The sequence below is a fragment of the Ovis aries genome, chromosome 7, assembly GCF_016772045.2.
Source record: "Ovis aries strain OAR_USU_Benz2616 breed Rambouillet chromosome 7, ARS-UI_Ramb_v3.0, whole genome shotgun sequence".
Taxonomy (NCBI): domain Eukaryota; kingdom Metazoa; phylum Chordata; class Mammalia; order Artiodactyla; family Bovidae; genus Ovis; species Ovis aries.
The window spans coordinates 71,682,880-71,710,618 of NC_056060.1; the positions used below are offsets into that span (position 1 = coordinate 71,682,880).

The 27,739-nt window shown below is 43.3% G+C and overlaps 1 protein-coding gene and 1 long non-coding RNA gene across 3 annotated transcripts in view; both read left to right on the forward strand.

Annotated features, from left to right (window-relative positions):
* LOC132660063 (uncharacterized) lies at positions 1–27,584 on the forward strand. The gene is made up of 2 exons (XR_009601253.1): positions 1–14,284; positions 24,210–27,584. It is a non-coding gene; the product is annotated as an uncharacterized LOC132660063 (long non-coding RNA).
* The window catches only part of PRKCH (protein kinase C eta), a 362,213-nt gene that overhangs the window by 179,093 nt on the left and 155,381 nt on the right, over positions 1–27,739 (forward strand). The window lies entirely within an intron of this gene.

Genomic DNA, 27,739 nt, shown 5'->3' on the forward strand with positions numbered 1-27,739 from the left:
GCAGAAGGTACCACCTCAATCTGGGTCTGTTCTGAATGGCCAGTTTTACTGTAATCCTCAGCCCACTCCAATAACCACTTGCCTTGGTGATGTCATCACCAGCCTTTTTTGGAGACAGACCGAGGGGGCCAATCTTGGGGCCCAGGGCAGATGTGGCACCAAATCCCCCTCCAGTGCACCTCATGTGTATGCCTTTGATCTCACTGGGGTTGAACTTAAGCAGCATAGTGGAGGCAACTGGTGTCAGATGAACTGGGATTCAGGCTGAACAACGAAAGTTGCACCTTGGCCTCCTCTGAGCTGAAAGAAGACTGATAGGCCTCTGCCCTGATATCAAATTTGATTATGCTTTTCTTTCAAACCAAATCATTTTCTTCGCATTTTAGCCACATTTTGATACTGTGTGTAGTTACTATACTTACGTGTACTTATCGTTAAGTCCTTAAGATACCTTCCTCAAAACTATAAGCCTTCAGAATAGGAGAAAATAATAACAAATGAAGCAACTGACAATGAATTAATCTCAAAAATATACAAGCAACTCCTGCATCTCAATTCCAGAAAAATAAACTACCCAATCAAAAAATGAGCCAAAGAACTAAACAGACATTTCTCCAAAGAAGACATACAGATAGCTAACAAACACATGAAAAGATGCTCAATATCACTCATTATCAGAGAAATGCAAATCAAAGCCACAATGAGATACCATTTCACACCAGTCAGAATGGCTGCTATCCAAAAGTCTACAAGCAATAAATGCTGGAGAGGGTGTGGAGAAAAGGGAACCCTCTTACACTCTTGGTGGGAATGCAAACTAGTACAGCCCCTATGGAGAACAGTGTGGAGATTCCTTAAAAAAAAACTGGAAATAGAACTGCCATATGACCCAGCAATCCCACTGCTGGGCATACACACTAAGGAAACCAGAATTGAAAGAGACATATGTATCCCAATGTTCATCGCAGCACTGTTTATAATAGCCAGGACATGGAAGCAACCTAGATGTCCATCAGCAGACGAATGGATAAGAAAGCTGTGGTACATATATACAATGGAGTATTACTCAGCCATTAGAAAGAATACATTTGAATCAGTTTTAATGAGGTGGATGAAACTAGAGCCTATTATACAGAGTGAGGTAAGCCAGAAAGAAAAACACCAATACAGTATACTAATGCATATATACGGAATTTAGAAAGATGGTAATGATAACCCTATATGTGAGACAGCAAAAAAGACACAGATGTATTGAACAGTCTTTTGGACTCTGTGGGAGAGGGCGAGGGTGAGATGATTTGGGAGAATGGCATTGAAACATGTATAATATCATATGTGAAATGAATCACCAGTCCAGGTTCGATGCATGAGTCAGGGTGTTAGGGGCTGTTGCACTGGGATGACTCAGAGGGATGGGATGGAGATGGAGGTGGGAGGGGAGTTCAGGATGGGGAACATGTGTACACCCGTGATGGATTCATGCCAATGTATGGCAAAACCACTACAATATTGTAAAGTAATTAGCCTCCAATTAAAATAAATTTATATTAAAAAAAAAAAGCTTCCTTAGGAAACCCTGGAACATAGGGGACAGGTTGTAAAACTTGGAGACTCGACTCTTACATTTTGTTTAAATTTCAACTGTCTCTGTAATATATGGGGAAAACAGTCAAAGTCATCTTGTTTGCTTCATTTGAAGCAAATATTTTGGTTGTTCGTTTGAGGGGAGATTCAAGAACACTTTCGTAAGGTTACTAGAGTGAATATCCTGGTGCAATTTCTCCAAGGACCCAGATTAATGACAGAAAGAAATTTCAGCCCTGAAACACTTTGTTTCTGTACTTCACTTACTAGATCAGAATACAGATCCTGGCCTACCTCTTCAGTGTTTGACCTTTACATCAACAACGGCTGTGGTTATATGGGACTAACTGATAAATGTGTTAATTGATTCCACTGGCTAATGAAACCAGACCACCGGTTTTGCTCTATTCCCACCAAATTGGTTAAGCAATCTACTGCTTCATTATAATTAAATACAACCTTGGATTTATTTGCTATGTTCTAAAATAAAATCATTGATCTTTAGATATCAGGTGAGCACTGCCATTTGTAAAAAGTGATTCAGTTGTTCAGTTCAACAACTGCTTATGAAATGCCTTCTTAGTGCAAAGCTTTATGTCAGACTCTCAGAGACTAAAAAGAGGAGTAAAGAGAGGCCTTGCCCTCCAGCTTCGGTTTCTTGTTCATTCCTTTAATACTTACTGGTTGAGCATCCATTGTGGGCCTGGCACTATTCAAAGCTCTGAATAAAGCTGGCAATACCCCCTACCCTCCAGGAGCTTAAATTCTAACGCAGGTAGTCAGACAAACAAAAAGTAAGTATATTGAGTGTTGGGGTGATAAACTCTATGGAGAAAAAGCTCTGTCAGGGAAAATAAAGCTTGAGGAAAATAGTTTTACTGTTTATTAACACATAGGGGATTAAGAAAATTTTCTCTTGTAAGGACTGTTTGAGCAGATGAGCAGTGACCTAAGGACTTGAGGAAACAGGCTCTCTGTGAATGTCTGGGGAAAGAGCATTCTGGTCTGAAGGAACGGCAGGGCACAGCCTGTGGGATGGGGCGTGTGCTCTGCAAGGACAAGGATGATGGTGCAGAGAGGTCTAGGATAGGAGGAGATAATCTGAGCTCTCTCCCTGATACTGCTGTACAAAATAATAGCCACGTGCACTGAGCTTTTATCTTGTGTGGATAAATGCCTCTGTAAGAAGTTGGACATATTTAGTTTTACCTTCTTATGACATCTCTCCAAGAGGATTGTGTCCTCCTCCTTTTATAGATAAAGAGGCTCTGGGAAGTAAAGTAACTTGTTCAAGGTCACGCAACCTGTGGTAGAACTCTCCCATCCTATAAAATAATATATAAAATATATATATGACTATGTTAGAAATCCTGGTGATTTCACTTTTTTTTTATGATTATGTGTAAGTTACTGAATAACATTAACACCCTAAAGTTATTAAGGGGCTGTACACAAATATTTTTATCATAAAAATGTGTATGTATAGTCTTCATGGGATATACATTCTTTAGTGAGAACAATCATTTTCCCCTGTTTTTTTTTAATTTTGAAGATAAAATTGATTCCTCTCTAATTATAAAAGGAACATATAGTAACCACTGAAAATTTTAAATTAAAAATTAACCTATAATCCTACTGAAAGATAATCATTTTTGTTTAGATATATTTCCTTAGAGTTTTAAAATGTATTTACTTAAAAAAAATTGATATCATACTATACATTTTTAACTTAATTTTTTCCACTTAATCTGTCATGATCATTTTCCCCCATCATGAAAGTCATTTATATTCTCTTTTAAACCTAATATTACATGATGCAAAGTGGTCTATCATATGATCCTACTTAACTTATAGTACATTTAAATTGGTTTATTAATAATAGTGAGTTTATTATTTCTTTGTATATCTCTTTGGATCAGTCTTTGATTTTTCTTTTTTTCCCCTGGAACAGATTCTTAGAGTCTCAGATACTGCTGAGTCAAAAGACATTTGCATTGTTGTAATTTTTTTTCTGGGATCTGAGGAACCTGGCTTCCAGTTCTGTCTTGCCACTTCCCAGCTGTGGAATTTTGAGCAAGTTACTTAACGCCTCTAAACCTGCAGTTTCTTCATTGATAAAATATAGATCGGAGAAATGCACCCCTGAGAGGTGCATGTGAAGCCTTTAGCCCGGAGCCTAGTATGTTGTGCGTGCTCAGTAATGTTCACTTTTTGAACATTCTTTGGGAAAAAATGCATCAAAGCACACATTTTAATGATGGGTATTGGTGTTATCCCATGGATTGTATTGATCTTGCCAGTTCACTTCCTCCGACAGATCTTAAATGTACAATTTGATAGGTTTGACAAGTGTACACTATATGTGATCAGCTCTCCAAATAATAGAACATTCCCATCATCTCAGAAAGTTTCCTTTCAGTTCTCCCTAATCAACCAGTGTTTATTCCATATGGATGTTGTACGATGTGAATATCCATACTAGGAGCCTGAAAGTAAAATCGATTCTCAGTAACACCCTTGTGAGTATAAGAGGATGCAGTTCTTTTAGGTGACTGAATGCAGTGATGGTCATGGTCGGAAGAAAGCCCCCAAAGACCTCATTTTCTGTCAGCTTTACTCTTGGTAGAGAACATAGTTCCAGGAGGATAAACATCAGCAGTGGGTTGTCTGAGTATCTGAGGGATAGGTGGTTTTTATTTTTTGTAATGTTTTTAAGATGTTCTGCAAAAAACAACCATTGCCTTTTTAATAATTAAAAATGTTATTTTCAAAAGGGATCTCATATGTGATACTGAATATACCCTAATGCGAGTTTTTTTATTATGTCAAAAATAGATGCTTTGCTGCTGCTGTACCAGTTAAGCTCTGTCAAGCCTTGGCTTTCAGGCTGTGATCACTCTTTGTCTGTGAGTCACATCCTGGGCTACTCAGGGTGCCATAATGAACACTGTAGACTGGGTGACTTACACAACAGAAGTTCATGTCTGTAGTTGTAGAATCTGGGAAATCCAAGATCAAGCCACTGGCCATTTTGGTTTCCGGTGTGAGCTCTCTTCCCAGTTTGCAGACTGCCACCTTCTTGCTGTATCTTCACATGCCTGATGGGGAAGAAACAAGCCCTCTGATGTCTCTTCTTATAAAGGCACTACTCCTGTCGTGGGGGGCCCCCCTCATGACCTTATCTAACCCCCATTACTTTCCAGAGGCCCCATCTCCAAGGATGAGGTGGTCAGGGCTTCAGGATATGAATTTGGGAGGTGTGCAACCATTCGGTCCATCGCAGTGGTTCGTTCATATGTTTATTAAGCTGTCAATGTTTTCTATTATGAGAAGCAAGGTGCTTTGAGTCTACTTGATGATACAAAATTACCCGGAAATAATTTCAACCCTGAGGAGAATAGCACCTGCTGGAGTTGAACACACCATGGGCTGACATGAGAGAACAGCTGGGGATTAGCTGAGGGCATTACCATTCTTTTGGCTCACTGAGCCATGTATGTTAGTCTTGGAGTTATATTTTCCAGTGTGTTGAGACCAAATCCTCCTCCTGGATCCCAGTACTTAAGCCTGGCAGGAGAAATAGCTAAGCGGAATGTGGTGTGACCCTTTGCCTTTTGATAGATAGCCTGCCTGAAGGTGGAATCTTTTTCCATTGTCTTGCAAATATCAAATTGTACTTATCAGCAGACTTCCTAAGAAGAAATTATTCTAAGAAGAAATTATTCTAATTATTCCTAAGAAGAAATATAACTTGGTACAACCACATTACCTTTTGGCAAAGATGCCCAGACATTGATGAATTCTGTGGGTTCAGTTGCAAAGAGGAGTGAGTGAAAATGACAAGCAAACTGCTTCTCACCTTGAAGAATGACATCATTGAGGGATCCAGTTCCCAAAATGTGTGATGCTGCTCACAACGGGGAGGTGGCAGTTTGACTGTGTGACCTTTCATTTCTCCTTCCTCAACCCCAGAATATCCCTCCAAACCTTCTCTTTCACATACAGAATCTGCTCTGCATCCTAGCCTGCATTCTTAGTATTTACCTGGTCCATGGCCCACTGACACAAGTTTTGAGTCTTGGGGTTGGAAGGAAATTCAGTTATACACCCTTCTCCTTCGAAGCATGCAGACCTAATAGTCTGCTGCGTGGTCATTTTGCCTGTACTCACACACCTCCACGTGGAGAGGAACTTGTTCCCTTCACTTCTAGGCATCGATGACTACTGGAAATTTCCCCACTGTGTTGACTGAAACCATAGCTCTCAGTATCTTCAGTTCACTGGTTCTGAACCACTCAGAAAGAGGAGACTGGAAAAACACAGATCTTCTACAAAAAAAAAAAAAAAAAAAAAAAAAAAAGCCTTTCAGATATTTGGAGGCAATTTGGTTCTTCCAGTGTAGTTTGTCTGCCAAAGAAGGAAATATGATTAGTAAGATATTGTTCATCCTGGTTGTCTTTTTCAGTCACTGATTTCTGAGCAGTCATAAGCCATCCATGTAATTTTTCATTCCTGATTAAGTATCTAATTGGTGTGTTATATTCTCCTTTTGTAAAATCAGCAGTATTATAGCTAGGAATTGGTTAGCTCATCTTATTCCTCTTAAATAGGACTTAGGCTTTAATTGAACTTTGTTGGTGCTGATTATAGGGGTAGCACGCCTAGTGGGAAGTTGATTGTTGGTGTGACGTTAGGCTCCTCAGAGTTTTCCTTTTGCAAAGGTGAGGCATAGGATGAGTACAGATGTGGGGATGGAGGAGATGAAGACCTGAACACCTCGACTTAGAGGAACATGTGGAACTCCTAGTCCAGTGACCCATCTCAAAGTTGTAAATGCCAGACTAACATTTCAGTGGCCACAGGCTCCATGCTGATTGCACGGCAACACTGCAAATGAGAAGGTATGGAGTTACACTTAAGAGCAAGACTTTGGAATCAAACTTGGATTAGAAACTTACCTCCGCAGTGTACTAGCTCCATGATACTGGATGAACTCATGAATTCCTCTAAATCTTAGTTTTCTAATCCATAACATGGGAATAACAGTACTGCCTGTCCCATGATTTTATTGCGAAAATTCAATTCATGTGGCTTATTTCTGACAAGCCTGATACCATGTCTGATATCAGTTAATAACATCAGTACATGTTATCAGTTAGAAAATAATCCAGGGAAGAAACGTGAACAGTGAACCCACTTAAGAGGTGCACAGCTTTAATAAGGAAAGGGTAAATAAATTATGGTATATCCATCTTGAAGAATATTATGCAACTATTGAATGAATAACTGAGTTAGACTTATATTTATTCATCTGGGTGGTTTTCTCCTGATAAACTAGTGAGAAAAATAAATAGTATGTATGCTCATTTAAGTCCCATTTTTTGATTAATAAAAAAACCCAGCAAAGCCAACTGTACATAGACACGTACTTGGAAGAAGTGGGAGAGCAGAAACAAGTCTGGGATGGGTCGGACAGTTCTTAATTTTTCATTATGTGTCTTCAGATTGCACCACAGATTGTGGTAAGAATGGGCTACTTTTGTGATTTTTGAGAACCAGCATTTTTAAATGAAAGAAGTAAAAGGGGTGGGGGCAGAGGAAGAGGAGAAATCAATCGCCAGAGCACGAGAAGGGATGGCCAGCCCGGGAAGGGATGTTCTCTGGCGGGGTGTGCAAGGTGAAGAGCTGGGAGCCTCAGGCTTTCTCTCTCATTTGTCATGGCTCTGTCAGAGCTTGGCATCCAGAGCTTTGCTTTCCTTGTTCATTTTCAATCGGTACCCCTCCATTTCTAGCACATGGTATAGAATGGTTCTTCTTTGTTTTTTTTCATTTCTGTTTTTATGTCTAGCAAATGAGCTTGTCTGGGGAGATCACATTGGGAGAGATAAATGATGGAAAGATGGATCAGTTCAGTTCAGTCACTCAGTCGTGTCCGACTCTTTGCGACCCCATGGACTGCAGCACGCCAGGCCTCCCTGTCCATCACCAACTTCCAGAGTTCACTCAGATTCACATCCATCGAGTCAGTGATGCCATCCAGCCGTCTCATCTGCTGTCGTCCCCTGCTCTTCCTGCCCCCAATCCCTTCCAGCATCAAAGTCTTTTCCAATGAGTCAACTCTTCACATGAGGTGGCCAAAGTACTGGAGTTTCAGCTTTAGCATCATTTCTTCCAAAGAAATCCCAAGACTGATCTCCTTTAGGATGGACTGGTTGGATCTCCTTGCAGTCCAAGGGACTCTCAAGAGTCTTCTCCAACACCACAGTTCAAAAGCATCAATTCTTCGGTGCTCAGCCTTCTTCACAGTCCAACTCTCACATCCATACATGACTACTGGAAAAACTATAGCCTTGACTAGATGGACCTTAGTCGGCAATGTAATGTCTCTGCTTTTGAATATGCTATCTAGGTTGGTCATACTTTTCTTCCACTGAGTAAGAGTCTTTTAATTTCGTGGCTTCAATCACCCATCTGCAGTGATTTTGGAGCCCCCCAAAATAAAGTCTGACACTGTTTCCCCATCTATTTCCCATGAAGTGATGGGACCAGATGCCATGATCTTCGTTTTCTGAATGTTGAGCTTTAAGCCAACTCTTTCACTCTCCTCTTTCATCAAGAGGCTTTTTCGTTCCTCTTCACTTTCTGCCATAAGGGTGGTGTCATCTGCATATCTGAGGTTATTGATATTTCTCCCGGCAGTCTTGATTCCAGCTTGTGTTTCTTCCAGCCAAGAATTTCTCATGATGTACTCTGCATAGAAGTTAAATAAGCAGGGTGACAATATACAGCCTTGATGTACTCCTTTTCCTATTTGGAACCAGTCTGTTGTTCCATGTCCAGTTCTAACTGTTCTATCCTGACCTGCATACAGATTTCTCAAGAGGCAGGTCAGGTGGTCTGTATTCCCATCTCTTTCAGAATTTTCCACAGTTTATTGTGATCCACATAGTCAGAGGCTTTGGCATATTCAATAAAGCAGAAATAGATGTTTTTCTGGAACTCTCTGTTTTTTTGATGATCCAGTGGATATTGGCAATTGGTTTCTGGTTCCTCTGCCTTTTCTAAAACCAGCTTGAACATCAGGAAGTTCACGGTTCACATATTGCTGAAGCCTGGCTTGGAGAATTTTGAGCATTACTTTACTAGCATGTGAGATGAATGCAATTGTGCGGTAGTTACAGCATTCTTTGGCATTGCCTTTCTTTGGGATTGGAATGAAAACTGACCTTTTCCAGTCCTGTGGCCACTGCTGAGTTTTCCCAATTTGCTGGCATATTGAGTGCAGCACTTTCACAGCATCATCTTTCAGGATTTGAAATAGCTCAACTGGAATTCCATCACCTCCACTAGCTTTGTTTGTAGTGATGCTTTCTAAGGCCCACTTGACTTCACATTCCAGGATGTCTGGCTCTAGGTGAGTGATCACACCATCATGATTATCTGGGTCGTGAAGATCTTTTTTGTACAGTTCTTCTGTGTATTCTTGCCACCTCTTCTTAATATCTTCTGCCTCTGTTAGGTCCATACCATTTCTGTCCTTTATCAAGCCCGTCTGTGCCTAAAATGTTCCCTTGGTATCTCTAATTTTCTTGAAGAGATCTCTAGTCTTTCCCATTCTGTTCTTTTTCTCTATTTCTATGCATTGATCGCTGAGGAAGGCTTTCTTATCTCTTCTTGCTATTCTTTGGAATTCTGCATTCAGATGCTTATATCTTTCCTTTTCTCCTTTGCTTTTTGCTTCTCTTCTTTTCACAGCTATTTGTAAGACTTCCCCAGACAGCCATTTTGCTTTCTTGCATTTCTTTTCCATGGGGATGGTCTTGATCCCTGTCTCCTGTACAGTGTCACGGACCTCATTCCATAGTTCATCAGGCACTCTATCTATCAGATCTAGGCCCTTAAATCTATTTCTCACTTCCACTATATAATCATAAGGGATTTGATTTAGGTCATACCTGAATGGTCTAGCAGTTTTCCCTACTTTCTTCAATTTAGTCTGAATTTGGTAATAAGGAGTTCATGAAAGATGGATATAAATAGGGTATTAGTTGTTGACTAAAGAGCAGTATTGATGTAACTTATTTAGATGTGTTAATACATAATCTGATAAAAAGAAATGTTGAGCTGTTCTGAAAAGATTACAGTGAAAGCTAAGTCCAGCCTCCCGATTTCTCTTTCTCAAGGCAACCAATTATCCATTTCTTGTATATCCTTCCAGAAATGGTTTACACATACATAAGCTCTATATTTAAGGGTATTTCCTATTGAAAAACAAAGGGTGTTATAGTATATACTCGAAGAACAGAGGTTTTTCCTAAGCCTTTTGAAAGACCAGCTCTGAACTCCTGTAAAAAGCTAGAAGTTTTGAGACTCCTTCTCTTCTCTGAGAAAGGTCTGTGGGTGAGGGCTCAAACCTGCAAAGAATTCTGCTCTTGTTGGAAAAACTGTGTAGATCTCTTCAGATCATGCAACAGGCTTATAAAAGTTTATTGCAGTTATGTAGCTACAAAGAGAAATTTATTTCCAGCCCTACACATCCTGCAGTTGCATCAGTGGTTATTTATAACCGGAGTAAGGAGCAGCAGCACACACGTCCACACTGGCTGCATGGGGCTTGCATTGCTTTGGGGCAGAGTGCTCATTTACCAACAGTTTCTCAAGCCTCTTTCTCTAAGAAGCACTGGAGCGGGCGCTGTCAAAGGGAGAAAAAATAAGACATGAGCTCTTACGTTCTGAAAACATGTGAGAACTCTCCAGAGCCTGTAAATCAAGCAAGTTGCTGTTGTTTAGTCGTTGAGTTGTGTCTGACTCTTTCATAACTCCCAGGGCTGTAGTCCCTCCAGGCTTCTCTGTCCATGGGATTTCCCAGGCAAGAATACTGGAGTAGGTTGTCATTCCCTTCTCCAGGGCATCTTCCCGACCCAGGGATCGAACTCGAGTCTCCTGTATTGGCCAGTGGATTCTTTACTGCTGAGCCACCCAGGAAGCAAGAGCACGCGTTAAATGTTTGTTTAATACAAGCATGAGACACTTGCCCCTCCCTAGTTTGCCCTTAGTGAGGATTTTAACACTCCTTTGACGAAGAAATGGAACAGAGCAACACAGGAAAGCAGGTGATAGTGAGTCATGAAATTCACCCTTCAGGAGAATAGGTCTTGCCATCATGAGCCTTTCCTGAGGGACCTAGGGCTCTTGTGTTAATTCTTGGAGGAAGGAGGAAGGAAGACCTGTTTGGGGGGTTTGTATTTATTTATTTGTTCTAATTCCTACACTAGTCGCGGGAATTGAGAAAAGTATGCTGGGGTGGTGAAATTAATTTAAGACTCCATTGACAGCTTGAAATTAATTTAAGACTCCACTGACAGAGGAAAATTTTGACAAAGTGAACCTGAGGGCTAAATGTTGTCAGGATGGCTGATTTTATTGCTACTCTTAAAAAAGGGGAAAGATTCAGTTTTGGCCTGAAGAACACTGAAGTTTTGTTTTCTTGTCTGTGAAGACACAGGTTCAAACCTGTCAGAGGCAGTCGCTGAGTTTCCTTATGACTGACTTGTGTGTGTGGCATCGATTTTTTTTTTCCCGTAAGAATCTGGATGAGTAATTCAGAAAGTTAAAAAATAGCAAAGGAGAAAGAAATGAGAAAAGCTAGCCAAGGTCTCTCCCAGATGCCAGGAAGGTCCACACAGACGGGAAACGTCTGTGAGGTCTCTGTTTGTTTCTCTCCATGCAAATCTTCAGCCACGCTCCGCAGAACTCGAGTGCTCTATCTGTTCAGCTGCCATTTAAGAAATAGGACTCTGTTCTCCGTGGCTTATTCCTTGGGGTTTCAGAATGTAAAATATGAAGTGTGTATAATCACAGTTCCCAGCATGTCTTGGCATTTCAGCTTTGGCAGCGAGAATGGGAAAAACTGAAACTTTTATGGCCGGGGAGGCTGAGTATAATCTTTGTGCTATGGCACCGCCAGAGGAAGTATGTTAAAAAGCACTTTCCCTCCACAGTCTGTCTGAGGGGCGGCTGGCTTTGTCCAGTTTGCAGCAGCTAGGGTATAGTTTGATGTGTTTGCATCCAAACAAAGAGGGGAGTGTCGAGGGCTTACAATGCAGAGCATTTTCACAGTATCTCACTAGATATATAACCCAGGAAGGGTGGTCTGGGTCACACTGGGTGTAGAAAGAGTTAACTCCAGAACCAATAACTTTCCAGAGAAGCTCAAGATACGGTGCTTCCTAAGAATCTGTTCTCAAGATAACAACTCAGCAGAGGGTTAAGATGGGAAGAGTTCAGGAAAGAGCAAGCACTTTGTGGTACTTCCCTGGTAATCCAGTGGCTAAGACTTTGTGCTCGCAGTGCAGGGGGCCCAGGTTCACTCCCAGGGCAGGGAACTAGATCTCTCATGCCCCAGCTGAGAGGTCACATGCCACAGTTAAAGATCCTGCACACCGCAACTCAGCATGGCCAAATAAATAAATTAAAAACAAACAAAAAAAAGAACAGCACTTTTTAAGAGAAGAATTACAAGAAATTGCTTCCACCTTCAGTGGGTAGCTTACACAGTGGAGAGGTGGGTCAGCCCTGTGTCTTACTTTTCCCAAGAAGTCCCACCTTGCTCCTGTGATTCCTCCTGAATAGCAGCCCCCTTTTACTTAGAGTCCCATTTTGGACAGTGTACTGTACAGTCACCCTACAAAGAGGTGTCCGCATTCTACAACCCTTTTTTTTTTTCTTCCTGTGAGATGACAAAACCAAAGACAAAGGGATATTTTTTAGGAGTATAAAGGGTTCCCCTTCTGTAGGAAAGGAATTCTCCCAGCATTTTCCTTTCATGGAGTCTTCTCCCCCCAGGCGATGAATTGGAAATTTAGTTCTTAACCATTTAAAAATATCTTTTTCTCGTTGGTCACCATCTTGATCTGAAAGACACATGGAAGAAAATTGCCTTTCCCCTGAGTCCCATGTTTTATTTCCTTTGCCTGATACCTTAATATATTTATATGAGATACAAATTTGTTAGTAGTCTTAACTTCATGGGTCCACATTCATTATTTATTTGTGCATCTGTTTATTTACCAATCATTCATTTATTCATGCAACAAATCTACACTGAGATCTACTTTGTGTCTAAGGATACCATAGTGGCCAAGACAGGCCAGGACCCTGCCTACAGGAAGCATATAATGTAAACATATTAAAAGTAATTGCCAGTTGTAAAAATGACATGGAAGGAAATAAGTGAGTTTTTCACATTTAGTTTTACTCAGTGGAGCTAAAGAAAGGGGGAGAGAGAGAGAGACAGATGAATAACTCTCTGTCCACTTCTTTCGTTGTTGAATGTCTAAAGTATTTGACCTGGGGTCTCAAAACTCAAATAGCTTCAGAATATGGACCCAAGGGGACACAAAGTCACACCGTTCTAACCAAATAGAACTCATGTATCCATACAATGAAAGTTCAGTTTAAAAATGAAAAACAGGGAACCCGAGGCCAGACCAGCAGGAAATGGCCACACTCCATTTGGCCCTGGCCACTCACTTCCTCCCAGACTCCCAGACATCCTTTAGCTCCACATCAGTGCCCACAGGCCTGGTTCAGAGTCTCCCATTGCAGTTGGTCCCATGTGGATCTCTCAGAGGAAACGAGGGCCCGTGTTAGGATGTTACAGCCACAGGGAGCTTTTCCGCCTTGCTTTGGAAAACATTGAGCTATGCCTCCACAGCTTGGATGGCAGACAGACTCTGCTCCAAGAAATCTGCTGGAGAACCTGAATGCTAGCAGAAATGTCAAGAGGATCGTCTTTCATCGTGGAATTTCTGTACACTTCTACGAGTGCCGTGAGTCAGCAGGAGGGACGTCACCACACTGCAGCCTTAGGCCTCAAATCAGAGTGGCTCCGGCAGTTGCCCAGCTCCACAGTTGTGTGCGGGGGCTATGCTAGTCCTGGAATGCAGGCTCCTTCAAGCAGATGATGATGCCCTTCCGAAGCCAAGTCCGTTTTCCTTGAGTTCTTGGGTGGGCTGACTCTGGAAAATTCATCTTCATGTCTTTAGCCAACACCCACCCTCTTGCCACTCCCCCAGAAAATTTTTCTTTGGTGCCAAGAATGAATCTCCTAGGAAACCAGACACTATCCTTAACCTAGATTTGCGCAGATGGGAGAGGCTATCAGTCCTCCGCCCTGTGGTTCCCTGGAGCTCTTTCTGAGACCAAGACAGAAAGGGAAAAAGAGAAACCCGAATAAGGAGGAAGCTGACTGCCTCTTATTCCTATTGGCCACAGTGACTCCTCCTGAACAACATTTCATGCAGTACTTTGGTTGTAACAGAAAGCTTTTGCACCCAGTGGCCTTCCATGAAGTCTTTTTGAAGGCATTGATGTCTTCAAATGGAATTACCTAGACTGTTTCCTTTGAAGGTGAATCAGTATGCATAAGTCCTACGTTTCCTGTTAACATCTCCTTCCCTGTGGTTCCCTCAACTTTTACCATGGCAGCTGACAAGGAGAATGCATACGAATAACTACCATATATCCTTGATTCCAAGAAACCAAAGATCACAAAATGCTGGTGGTGTCTGATATGATGAAAATGAGAATACTGGCAACTGACAAGTTTTTTTTTTTGTCATTAGTTTCAAAGAACCTCCTGTTTCAAAAGCATTCCATGGGATGCAGTGGGCATGAATCTTAGCATCAAGCAATACAGGTATTGGAGTTTCATTCTTCTCTAGGTAGTGATAGACGGTTTTTATTTCTGTTTTTTTTTCCCCACTCTACATATGGTGAGTGTGGCTTTGGTTGTTCAGTTGCTCAGTCATGTCTAACTCTTTGCAACCCCATGGACTGCAGCATGCCAGACTTCCCTGTCCTTCACTATCTCCTGGAGTTTGCTCAAACTCATGTCCATTGTGTCAGTGATGCCATCCAACCATCTCATCCTCTCCCGCCCCATTCTCCTCCTGCCCTCAATTTCCCCAGCATCAGGTTCTTTTCCAGTGAGTCAGCTCTTTGCATCAGGTGGCCAGAGTATTGGAGCTTCAGCATCATTCCTTCCAATGAATATTTAGGGTTGATTTTCTTTAGGATTAACTGGCTTGATCTCCCTGTTGTCCAAGGGATTCTCGAGTCTTCTCCAGCACCACAGTTTGAAAGCATTAATTCTTTGACATTTAGCCTTCTTTGTGGTCCAACTCTCACATCCATACATGACTACTGGAAAAACCACAGCTTTGACTATATGGACCTTTGTCAGCAAAGTGATGTCTCTGCTTTTTAATATGCTGTCTAGGGTGGCTTGGTTAATGATATTATTAGAGCCATGACAGTGAAAGGGAAACAGAAACCTAGATGGCAAGGGAAGTGTATGATCAGCTGACTTTGAAGGCTCTTCCCTTTTTTTCTGCGCTAGTCGGGGGACAGCGTATAAAGGGCAGGGTTATGTACAGACACCGTTTTCCAACGTGTCAGAAAAGCAAAGTCAGTTTACCCCTTCCTCAGTCTCTGTCTTGGTAGATTTGTGTTCCTGGTCATTTCTTTCGCCCAAACTGGGGAACCCAGTCTCAGATAAGAGGAGGTTTGCCTATCCTAGTATTATTAATACATAGGGTAAAAGTGAAGAAATGCTGGTCAGGTGGTTGAATGTATCTTACACACAAGGCCCCTGTTCTGTAAATGGTCTTTCTTTGATTGACTTCTCTTGTCTGTAAATGTGTCTCAATGAGCGAAGCTTGAGGACATTTTTCCACTCATAATTTATAGTCAACTTATGTGCTATGTTCTCAAACAGTGCTACTAATTAGATTGGCAAACATCCCATTTGGCGTCACTTCATTGCCATCCAGGTACTCACCTTCCCAGGCGAGCATTATTCTGTCATGTCCAGAATTCCTCTAACGTGTTATTAGCAAGGATGGTGGACCTGCTTCAATCCAGGGTCTGGAGAGCTGTGCAAAGGCAGAAGGGGACTCTGAAATGAAGTCTCAAATCCTGCCAGCTCTCTTCCAAGGAGTCGCTTCTCAGCCCCTGCCAAGAGCTTTTGGTTTCCAGGAATCACATTTGATGCAGGTTGTGAGTTATGGCACCAATGTGTATTTGTCTTAAACGGACTTTTCGGTCTGGAAGGTGCCCTTCACCCCTCCTGACATGCTGTGGTGCTTTCATTTGCCCTTGTTTGGCTGGAGTTTAAAACATGCAGGCTCAGAGTAGACCATGGTTAAGTCTTTCCACAGGCTTTGTTAGACCATAAAGGAGTCATCTCCACTATTGAGCTACTCATTCAGTATGTCCTGCACATCTGCTTTGTACTGGATTTGTACCTGAAGACCTGAAGATAAATAGAACAGGGTGTTTAGTCTACTGAGGGCTCCAAACACATAGGTAAATTGACAATTTAAGACATGGTAAGGAATGATGCTAAAGCTGAAACTCCAGTACTTTGGCCATCTCATGCGAAAAGCTGACTCTTTTGAAAAGACCCTGATGCTGGGAAAGATTGAGGGCAGGAGGAGAAGGGGATGACAGAGGATGAGATGGCTGGATGGCATCACCGACTCGATGGACGCGAGTCTGAGTGAACTCCGGGAGTTGGTGATGGACAGGGAGGCCTGGCGTGCTGCGATTCATGGGGTCGCAAAGAGTCGGACATGACTGAGCGACTGAACTGAACTGACCTCAAATTCTCAGAGTGAAGCATAAACAGAATGCAATGAGAACCCCCCAAAAAGGAAGCAATTAATTCTGATGCAGAGGGTCAACAGAGGTTTTGGAGAAGAGACGGCATTTGGGCTGTGGGTTTTTAGTTAACAGCAGAACGTGGAAATACCTGCCAGGTAGCTGGACCACTGGGACCAGAGGCCTGGAGACAGGAAGTGTTCCCTGGGGACTCGTGAGGACTCCGTGTGGGTGAAGGGCCAGAGCAGGGGCAGGTGGCAGCTTGAGGTGAGCTGAGGTGAGAGCGTGGAAGGCTTGGGATGTGGCCTAGGAAGTGTGGGCTTTATCTGCCTGTCAATTGAAGTTATCAGAAGGTTTTGAGAAAGAGAAAGAGACTAGTAGGAAGTAAGTGTGGCATGTTGAAATAGAGGGCAGAAGAGCAAGTCTGGAAGCTGGGAGTTCCACAACTCCAACCGTTGTGGAATAAGCCAGTCAAGACCTAGTCATAAATCATGGCAGTGACAGTGATGGAAAAAAGAGAGAAACGGGTGGCAGAGTGGAGGGAAAGCTGAGAGGACTCTGTGGATATGGGGACCATGGAGTAGGCATTCAGGGTGACTCTGAGATTTCCGATGGAGAACTCTAAAGCTTTTAACTAAGTGAAAACAGCAGTGGGAAGCATCCAGTTTTATCCCTTTGTGTTTGAAGGGCTGAAATATTCCCAGTAGCAATGCTCCCAAATCGGTCAATGGCTAACTTCTCATACACCTCTGGATCTCCGGAGAGAGGTGTCAGGGTCAAGGTTTCAAATGAGGAGCCATCTGTCCAGGGTGCTATTTGAATCCAGGGCTTTCACCGCACACACAACCAGCCAGACTGTGCACTGGGCAACTCCAGGGAGTGCCGCTCCGTCAGAGTCTGTGACGACGTGCATGATGACTATGAATTTCCCAGGAGGTAGTGGTAACATGTCTTGAGAAAGGGGTGCCTTTTTCTAATTTGCACAAAGGCGCCATATGGTCTAGCATCTGTGCTGGAAATAGATCCAGGCAAGGGCCAAGAACAGAACCTCAGGGAACCGCCCACCCTTCAAGGGAGGGTGGAGGAGGAGCCCAGAATGGAGATACTTAGGAGTGGTTAGAGACTTAAGGAAGACTGAGTTTAGTTGTTCTGGAATTTACCTAACAAAGTAGTCCCAGCCCAGTGAGCTCTCAGCTTACTTGGTTTAAGGACTCAGGTGTAGCCTCTGCAAATAATATCCCTTAGTTTTCCCTTTTCACACATCCCACGGGATCCTGGGCAATGGGCTAGTTAAGAGTCTTCATCTCTTTAGGATGTAGCATCATCAAATCTCGGCTCTTCTTGCCGAGGACCAGCCCTGGGCAGGTGAGCATGGTTCAGAGTGAAGAGATGTCTCTGAAATGCTCACTCCAGAGCTGACCCTGATGACTCCTAGGGGGCAGGCTGTGTTCACTGTCTCAAGGAAAGGGCACTCTCTCAGGCCACTCACCCCTGTCACGTTTGGCTCCGGCCAGCTAGAAGGTAGGAGTTTCCAGGAGCGCTCCCAGACCAGAACAGGCAGAACCTCTCTGGTGGCCCTGAGTCCTGACCTCTGAGGGCCCAGTGAGGCAGAGGAAGCTTCTTGCCTCCTGAGCCATGCAGAGAGGAGAAGGCATTCCCAGAGCCATGGCTTGGAGGCTGTCTCATCTGTCACCACAGATGAAAGCAGTGCTCACAGCCTCCCCCATGTGTACCCACAGGATGGTACAAATGCTTTTTGCTGAAGAGAAAGCATGTGCCCTGCCTTGGCGATGAGTCTCTGCCCACGCAGACCTGTCCTTGCTGCCTCCCAGCACTTGTGACCTTGTTTGCATTGGTGGAAAGTTATAGGAGGAGCGATAGCACCGTCTTCCTGGCCGGAAAGGTGTCATGAAACCCAGACCAAAAGTTCCGAAGTTCGCATCTGTGAACTTGGGGGACCCAGGCCCCATAGGCAGATGAAACATTGTTGCGAATGGCGGTGAAACTCAGAGTGAAACTGGAGTTCATCAGTGTGGGTGGCTTGCACATTACCTACATCAGTCCGTCAGAATGTGCTGTTTTCAGAATAATCACTTAGATCTTAAATGTTGGTGATTTTTCTTTCATCAACTGATTCTCTGTTTTCAATTTGAATGAGGGAGAGTTCCTTCTCTAATAGGGAAAAAAAAATCACTTGTTCCTGAGGCTTGTTTGGTTCTTGACCATATGTGAACCTAGGGTCCCTGGCTTCAGAAGCCCTCATGAAGCCTTGGGATGATTTCATACCCTACATCCTGAAAGTGGGCAGGTGATTGAAATACCATTTTAAAAGAAAGATCTCTGAAGCACAGAGGAGAATTTTTCCATGGCTTCAAAGAGAAAGTGTAAGTGTAGAACCCCAAAAGCTGAGGTTTAGGAAATGTGTTTTCAAACTGCCTTCTCTGGAAAATGCAGGGAACCACTAGTTCCCAGTGAATCCCAAATAAACTTGGGATTTACTAACTTTCAAAAAGAGAGTAGTACCATATGGTGGGAATTGTGTTCTTTAGTTCAGGTTTAAAGGCTTTTCTGAGAGTTTCAAGTTAATTGTTCTGTAATATTCCATCCCTTCTGGTTTTGGAGTTTTCCATGAGATGCCTTAAAAAAAAATTAGATGAGCTTTTCAACTTGATGAAGGACTTCAGGAATCTCATTATTCTTTTTCTTCCTGGAGTGACCTTTTAATTTTATGCAGAATGTACCGAGGTGATTTGTCTTGTCTGGTTATAATACCACACTGTTGTAAGGATGTTTAATCACTAGGCACACACATTAGTCATGGGTTGTTGTACCTACAAGCCCAGCTTTCTTATATTAGCTTTAGGACTAGATTGAGAGCCAGAGGAATGAGTACAACTGGCTCGATGGCACAAAGAACACAATCCCAGATACAGATAACATTTCCTGTCATTTCTCCCTCATTTCCTAAGCATCCATGATACACAGAACACCAGCTAGGCATTGGACGGAGAGACACAGGCCACAGGAATTTTACATTTTATATATAAAATATATTTTATATATATTTTATATTCAAGGGGTGTATAGATAAAGGGAATGCAACCAGAATTCAGGGTAAAAAACAGGGCTTGTTCAGTTCAACCAGCACATAATTGTCCACGCAGCCCTGTGCCAGGCCCTTTGCTCTGAGGTTAGAGAGCTGAAATAAGCTTGGGAAAGACCTACAGGGAAACAGTGATTACAGTCAGTGCAATCAATGCTATAATTAGAAGTATGCACCACATTCCCACGGAGCATGGAGGAGAGACACCATGCTTGTCTGAGGAAGCGACACGGGAGCTTTCTGAGACGCAGAGCCTTCAGTGAGACTGCCGTTGTCAAACAAGCCTGGTAGAGGGGAAGGAAGAAGGATGCTGGCCAGAGCTCCTCAAACTCTCTGTGGTGGTAAACCAGTGGGTTTTCTTCCTTTCCAATCCATTTAGGACCAACGCTTATATAAAATGTAATAAACTTTTTATAATTTTATTCACTTTATAAGAAAAATGAACTTTAAAAGAAAACACACATAGAAGCCCAAATTTTTATTAGATTGAACAGGCATAAAATTACTGTCAAATAGTTGTAAAAGTGTCTCCTAAATACATGCTGACTCTCAAGGTTTCTGCTTACTTCCTTGCTACCTCATGCATTCATTTTCTACTTCACTGTGGGCCAGTAGCAGTTTGCAGGTGAGGACCAGTCGGCGGACCACACATCGAGCAGCACTGCTCTAGGCACAGAGAGCATTTGTCCACCAGAGAGCACGTTGCTCATCTGGGAATGAAAAGCAGACAGGGGACAGTGTAGGGAGGAAGTAAGGCTGGCAGGGCCAGCAGAGGCCAGATGATAGAGCATTACAGATGCTATAGCCAGACGGGAGCCTCTTAAATTCAGATGTTCAAGGGACAAGATCAGAATCGTCATTCCAAAAAATAACTGGCAGAGCATGGAGAATGGAGGATTGAAAAGGAGAAAGAGACCAGTGAGGCAATGCAGTGATCCAAGAGATGGGCTGGATAGAGCCTGCGGCAGTGTGGTGCAAAGAAGGTATCCAGTTCTAAATATAAGAAGGAGGTGTAATTTTCATTGGATGTGTTTAATTGGATGTTAACAGTGGAGAGGAAGTGGCTTTCGGTCCCATTCCATTATTTTCCAGATGAGGAAACTGAGGCCCAGAGAGGTGGCAGAGCTGAGACAAGAAACTTTGCTTTCTGGCTTGAAACAAATGTCCCTGTCCCTTGACTGACTGATCAGACAGTGCACCAGCTAGCACCTGCCTTCCAGCTTGCCCCCTGACCCCTGTGCTGCCTCTCAGGAGAGGGTAGGACGCATGTCCATCAGAAGGTTCTGGTGTGCCCAGATGCCAGCCTGCACACTGACCCCCCCTTCCCCTCCCCTGCGCTGCCCAGCAGCTCTCAACCAGAGGGCCTGACTCCCTGTGCTCTCGGCTCACAACTGCTGTCTTAATGTCAGAAGCCACTCTCAGGCTCACTGTGTCCTCTGATGGCCAGTTAGATTCACATACATCCTGTTCAGTCAGTCAACAGAATTCTTAATATCCTCCTTTCACAGGAACAAAGGTTGCTCTCACCTGTCAGCCAAACGTCAACAGGCAGTCACCAAGCACGGCCAGTTTTCCTTTTTGGTATCTCTTGGCTGGAACTGGTTTGGTTCTAAACGGGTCAGGAAGATTCCTGTCTGGAGTGGGTAGACCTGAAGGTGTGTTCAGAGCTCCAAAGCTTCCTGGGGTGCCATCCTGGTCCAAGGTCACCCCCCAGGACAGGACCCCAGTAGGCAATGGCAGCTACACGTTTGCTCCAGAGATCCCAGAGAGGTGCCAGGGTATCAGCACAAACCAGAATCAACCAGTTTCCTAGAGTCTCCCCACTCCAGCCTCCCTAAAACCAGCTTCTCTGGGGTCTCAGAACCAAACCGACACTAGAAGGTGAAGAGGGCAGGCTCCTCAGAATATCAGCCATTTATTAAGGGCAAGGCACTGTATTAGGCACCAAGGGCAACTGAAAAATACAAAAGTAGAAAAATGAAAACCAGGAAGCACCTCCTTGGAGGTCAGATATAGTTGGGAAAACAAGAACCAAAAAAAAAAAAAAACCAGCAGCCCGTGGCAAGATTTGGAACTTGTACTGTCTGCCCACCCCTTCCCTTGAATACCTGTGACCTTTGTGGTTAAAGGAAAGCAAACACCAGTGCAGTGGCCTTGATAGAAATGCTTCAGTGTAAGCATGGTGCTCAGAGTTGACTACTCATTTGTGAAAACATGTGACAAAAAAAGAGACTTGGATACACTGAAAAGATACCTTCATTTATCATCCTGTTGTTTAAACAGTGAACAATTAGTAGCAACATCTCCCAAAAGTGGCCTTGTGATGTCTGGGTTTTATCACTTCATTGAATGTATGAGGCCCATCTCCATGATTGGGTGTATGTCCCAAATAATGAGGCAGGGAAAGGGTAGAAGATGAGGGGGAGTTTTATTTGATTGCATTGTGAGGTGTGGATTTCATGTCCATTCTCCAGAAAGGAAATAAATGTCTCCAGCCACAGTGATGGTAGGGCTTACCTGGTGGCTCAGATGGTAAAGAATCTGCCTGCAATGCAGGATACCCGGGTTTGATCCCTGGAGAAGGGAATGGCTACCACTCCAGTATTCTTGCCTGGAGAGTTCCATGGACAGAGGATCCTGGCTGGCTACAGTCCATGGGGTCTCAAAGAGTCGAACGCAGCTGAGTCACTAACACTTTCACAGTGATGTTATTGATAGCAACAGTAGAATTTAGTGACTTTCTTCTCCTCCAGCTTATACTGATTAAAGAGCTTCTCAGGTAGTCAGGCACAACTGAAGCGACTTAGCAGCAGCAGCAGCCACAGGTAGCACAGTGGTAAAGAATCTCCCTGTCAATGCAGCAGACACAGGAGACTTGGGTTCAATCCCTGGGTGGGGGAGATCCCCTGGAGGAGGAAATGGCAACCCACTCCAGTATTTTTGCCTGGAGAATCCCATGGACAGAGGAGCCTGACGGTCTGCAATCCATAGGGTTGCAAAATGTTGGACTTGACTGAGTACACACGCATGTACATACTGCTCATAAGAATGGTATAGTTTTTTAAGGAGAAAAAACTGGAAATAGAATTCCCATACAACCCAGCAATCCCACTGCTGGGCATACCCATGGGGGAAACCAGAATTGAAAGAGCCACATGTACCCCAGTGTTCATCGCAGCACTGTTTATGATAGCCAGGACATGGAAGCAACCTAGATGTCCATCAGCAGATGAATGAATAAGAAAGCTGTGGTACTTATACACAATGGAGTATTACTCAACTATTAAAAAGAATGTATTTGAATCAGTTCTTATGAGGTGGATGAAACTGGAGCCTATTATACAGAGTGAAGTAAGTCAGAAAGAGAAACACCAATACAGTATATTAACGCATATATATGGAATTTAGAAAGATGGTAATGTTGACCCTATATGCGAGACAGGAAAAGAGACACAGATGGAAAGAACAGACTTTTGGACTCTGTGGGAGAAGGCAAGAGTGGGATGATTTAAGAGAATAGCATTGAAACATGTATTTTTAAAAAATGGTATGATAGCGAACTGTACCTGTAGTGAACTGGCTGGCAGATGAACTTAAACCAATCTTTTCCTGCTGTTCTGGGTGGGGCTGCTGATGCCGTACAGAGCACCTTAGTCCTTCAGAATGTGGTCTCAGCAAAGATGTGCAAAGGAGACGGAAGTGTTAGGTGATGAGGTTGTGCCAGTTCTTCAGACATTTTGCTGGTTGTTGGCGCCGGGCGGGGGCACCTCAAGGCAACCTGCTTTGACTTCTTGATCTCTTCCCTGCAGAGCCATTTATAAGCCAGGTGTGTCACTTAATAATGTAATAGACTTCCCTGCCCCAAATGCAGAAGCTTACAGTAGTTACTTAGAATTTTAAAAGTCTGTGTATACTCCATTATTTCTGATTCCCATAAAAATCTGAAGTAATAGGCCATGCTGTGATTTGTTATCTGGTCTTTTGGTTGATGAGGAAATAATAAGTGATGCTTCCATGGCACTTCAATGCATTGTGGGCACTGTTTTAAGCAATGCATATTAAAAATTCGTAATTCCCATAAGGCAGGAACTGCTGTTATCTGGATTTCACAATAAGGAAATAAACATGGTGGTTAAGTAACTGGCCCAAGATTACACCGCTGGTAGAGATCAGGGCCAAGACTCCAGCCCAGGATGCCTGGCTCCAGAGTCCCTTCACCACACATTACACTACCTCTTGGAAACAGGAAGGCAAAAGTTGGTTGAACGACCTCCCCAAGGTTACCTGGGGAGGGGGAAGGAAGCACACTGAGAGGTAAACGGGGGCTCTATTCCTCCTAAGGGCATAGTTGAGAACTCGCGATTGGCCTCTGTGTATCTATCATTCTTGGCCACAAGTCCTGGTTTGCTCTGTCCCCAGAAATGGTCACTCTGGATTGTTATCAAATCATCAGCATGGACTATGGTTCCCTAGGAAATGTCAAATATGCCCCATAGGAGGATTAGAAATAACTCAGTTGGTAAAGAATCCACCTGCAATGCAGGAGACCCAGTTTGATTCCTGGGTTAGGAAGATCCACTGGAGAAGGGATAGTCTATTCACTCCAGTATTCTGGCCTGGAGACTATACAGTCCATGGGGTCACAAAGAGTTGGACTTGATTGAGTGACTTTCACTTTCAGAAAGTAGTTATTGCTGCATGAGACTTTATATTTGCAATAGATCTTTAGATTGCTTTTTTAATATACATAGAGGCATGTATAATGCTGTGGCATGGGTTATTTATGAAGTGAAATCCAAGGTTAGGTTCTGTTTAGACTAAGATTGATCACCTTGTGACCTTAACAATGTTTTAACAGAGAAACTGAGGTGCTGGGAAAGTGACCAAACTGAAATAGCCTATATTTATTGGATCAAGATTAGTCCAGCATTCAGGCAAGAAGAATGTTAATCTCCTCTCAAAAGGTGTGTTTATCTGCTACTTTTGCTTGCAAGTTAGGTGATACTTTCCAAAGCAAAACTAAGATGCACAAGCTAAAAATATTTTTCCTCCTGACTTGTGAATTCTGTTGATATTTAAGATCATAGGAAGTTATCATGATTCTCACTTATGCATTTAACAGATTAATAAGAATTGTTGTGTCTGACTCTTTGTGACCCCATGGACTCCAGCATGCCAGGCTTCCCTGTCATTCACTATCTTCTAGAGTTCGTTCAATTAAAAAGAATATTACTACATAAAACTGGGGAGTCTTTGGACAACATCTCCACATATAAGTGCTCATATATTTCAAAGTGAACAATATAAATGGTTTCTTGAAAAACATGGGCTCTTTGGCGTCAAGACTAAGTCCTGGGAATGGAGAGGGTAGGTGTTGAGGAGGTAGCCTGACTTCTCCCAAAGGGGATGTCTTTTAGGGGAAATTTTGATGCTTTGCACATTTTGCTCTGATATGCATAGCATTAGGAGGAAACCAGTAAAGTTCCTTCTTGGAAAGAACTCAGATGTGTGTTGCTGCCCTGCACCCAGCTTGTGATCAGTAGTCTGGAAATGACCTGTGGAATATTCCAGGCCTACTCTTGGAGTTTGTAATTTGATTGGGGAAAGCAAGACTTTTTGTGCAAAACAGAAGACAAAGCAGTGCCGAGCATAAGCCATAACTAAGATGTGAGCTTTCCATTGAATTCTTAGGACCTGGGCGTGGCTCTGAACTCCAGGTGTCCTTGGGCTTTTCAGAGACTTTCCTTTAGATGGCTCAGGTTTCTTCGCCATGGGGAGAGCAGATAACTGGATGAGATCTATAGGTGTGGCTGAAAGTTCTGATTCAAGTCAGCCACGGTCTCCCTCCATCTCCCCTCCCGACCCCTCCCCTCTGAAATTGCTATTGTGTAAGGTATTACTAATGCTGGCAAAGATTTGTGTTTAGCCATTTGCCAGGCATATCCCTTCCTGGGTTGGGGCTATGAACTCTACTCCTTCCTGCCATAAGCTGTTCCTCATCACCCCCTGCCAGTAGTAGCCATGTCCCCTTCACATATTCTGCAAGGCTGCATGTTCCTTCAGCATCCACTGCAACAACTCTTGCTACTTGTTTACCCCAGGTAGTAACCCTGGCAAAGGAGGGACATTACTATCTCTTCTCGGTGGACTCTCTTCAGGGAACTGCCTCTGTGACAGGATCTAGTCCCATTAGTCAGAAGAGCCCTGGGTTTCCTTTGAGGGATCCAGTAGCCACAGCTGGACAGGTTAGCATTCTCATTGTCCCTTATTTACACCGTCTCCAGCAATGATGGCAGCAACCACAGCTGGCATTTCCTAGCGCCATGTGCCCTGTAATGTTAACCGAGTTGTACTCTATGAACCTGTTTGTTGGTATTGGTGCTGTGTGTCCAACATAAACGTGGCAGGATCTGTCGACCAGGATCCCCATCTGGTCCACAGCTGCCCCAATTGTCCTTAGACTCCTCCTGCTTAGGAGGAACCGTGTTCTGATTCCTCCTTATTGGAAATCTTGCCATCCTCATCTTTGTGCACATGCCCTGCAAGAAGCCAGCCAGTGAGGAGCTTCTGCCTGCCTACCCTGACCCCAGCTTGCAGGCTCTCAGAATCCCCATGACTCCCTGATGCTGTTGGTGATCTTGCAGCTGGAGAACCTTTATTTCCTTGTTGTATTTCTGTGGTTGGGAAGCCAAGCTGCCCTGGCAGGTGGTTTTCCATGGGTCAGTTGCACTTGGCTCTCTGCAGTGGGGGGCCTGTGTAGTTAAAGGAGGATTCAGCTTGTTGATCACTGTGTTTCCCCTGAGTCATCAAGTCCAGGTCTGACGTTGTACCCATCATCTCTTCTCTGTTGGAGCTAGGCCCGATGGCCAGAAGGTCCCTGGCCACCAAGGGGCTGTCATCTCCTTGGTGTCTTTGTCCCAAGCCCTCCACTCTGCCTCCTGCTCTCCCACGGGATGCTGCCAGGCATCTCGTAGGAAGTGTTTTGACAAGAAGGATCGGTGAGAGTTTTTTCTTGGCAACTATAAAATAAAAGTACTGTAAGGAGCTCCTAAATAAATTTGTGCTGCTTCAGCCAGGGAATTTCAACCCTCCTGGAAGTGTAGGGGAGAGTGGAATGAAAAAAAAAAATGTGGAAGGCTCAACTGCCAGTTTGATGGCTCATTCATCTGATGGTCCTCCGGAGGTGTGTGATCCACATGGGGTGGACATTAGCCAAACTCATTGCCTCTTGCATTTGTCCAGAGAGTCAGCGAGTGTTTTCTTTGTGCTTCTTTTTTTTCCCCTACCATCAGACAAGGCAGGGGGAACTTTCTCAATCCCTCTGCTCAAGCTGGTCCTATGTGTACACAGGGGTGATGGTGGAAACAAGCTGCCTGTGTATCGAGTGCACCAAACAGCAGAGCTGGATAGAGCCCAGCATCTGGCCTCAGGGGGTTCGTTTGTGAGTCTCCGGCTCTGTTTTAAAGGGGATGAAATAGAGTCATTGCCACAGAGTCATTTTTTATGATCATTTCCCATCTCAAGTAGCTGTTGGGAAGAAATATGAAAAGGTAGGGGGAAAAGAGCCACAAAGGAGCTTCTAACATTTTCTGGGTTGGAAATTGTTTTACTGTTTTTCATTCACTGGAAAATAAGTTATTTTACATTCACTCTCATAATGATGAATGTTCATGCTTCATATATTAGTTCTTAAGCCAGTGTTGCAATAGGTCAGCCTCACAAACACCAGCTAAAATGTCACTTTATGAGGACAAATGGCATGGGGACCTCATTTAATAATTCAGAACGTTGCTTCATTTAGCAGGGGCCTCGTTTTCATCTTTAAGTTTGTTAAGACTTTAGGGACACATCATGGAGCATTTGAAAATATCAATGCCATTCATGATAATTACGTACATGTGAGACACTTAAAATAATTTCATTGGCTAAAAAAAATGAGCTTATGACAACAGGTCAGAATTCTGAGTACACAAATGTTCACATTCCCTAAGGAAGTAGGGTGCTTTTTTTCAACATGCCCTAGCAACCTGGTTTCCAGAATAAATCATTTCCACTCCTACCAGTAGATCAGTTTCCCTACACATCTTCCTTGGGAATTATAGCCTGGAAGAGTAGAGAGACTAAAGAAAAGGATTAAAGCCAAAATACAGAAATACATATCTTACGACTTTTTCCTGGTTATCAAAGTAATATGTAATTCCTACAAAAAATTTAGAAAGTACAAAAAAGAAAACATTCATGAACATATCATCTAGACATATAACATAATTAAGAGAATATTGAAAGTACAATTTTGTGTTCTGCTTTTTCACTTAGAATTGTATCATCCTGAAAATAAGTCATGAAACCCAACAGCTATAAAAAGATTGATAGATTTGATTATATAAA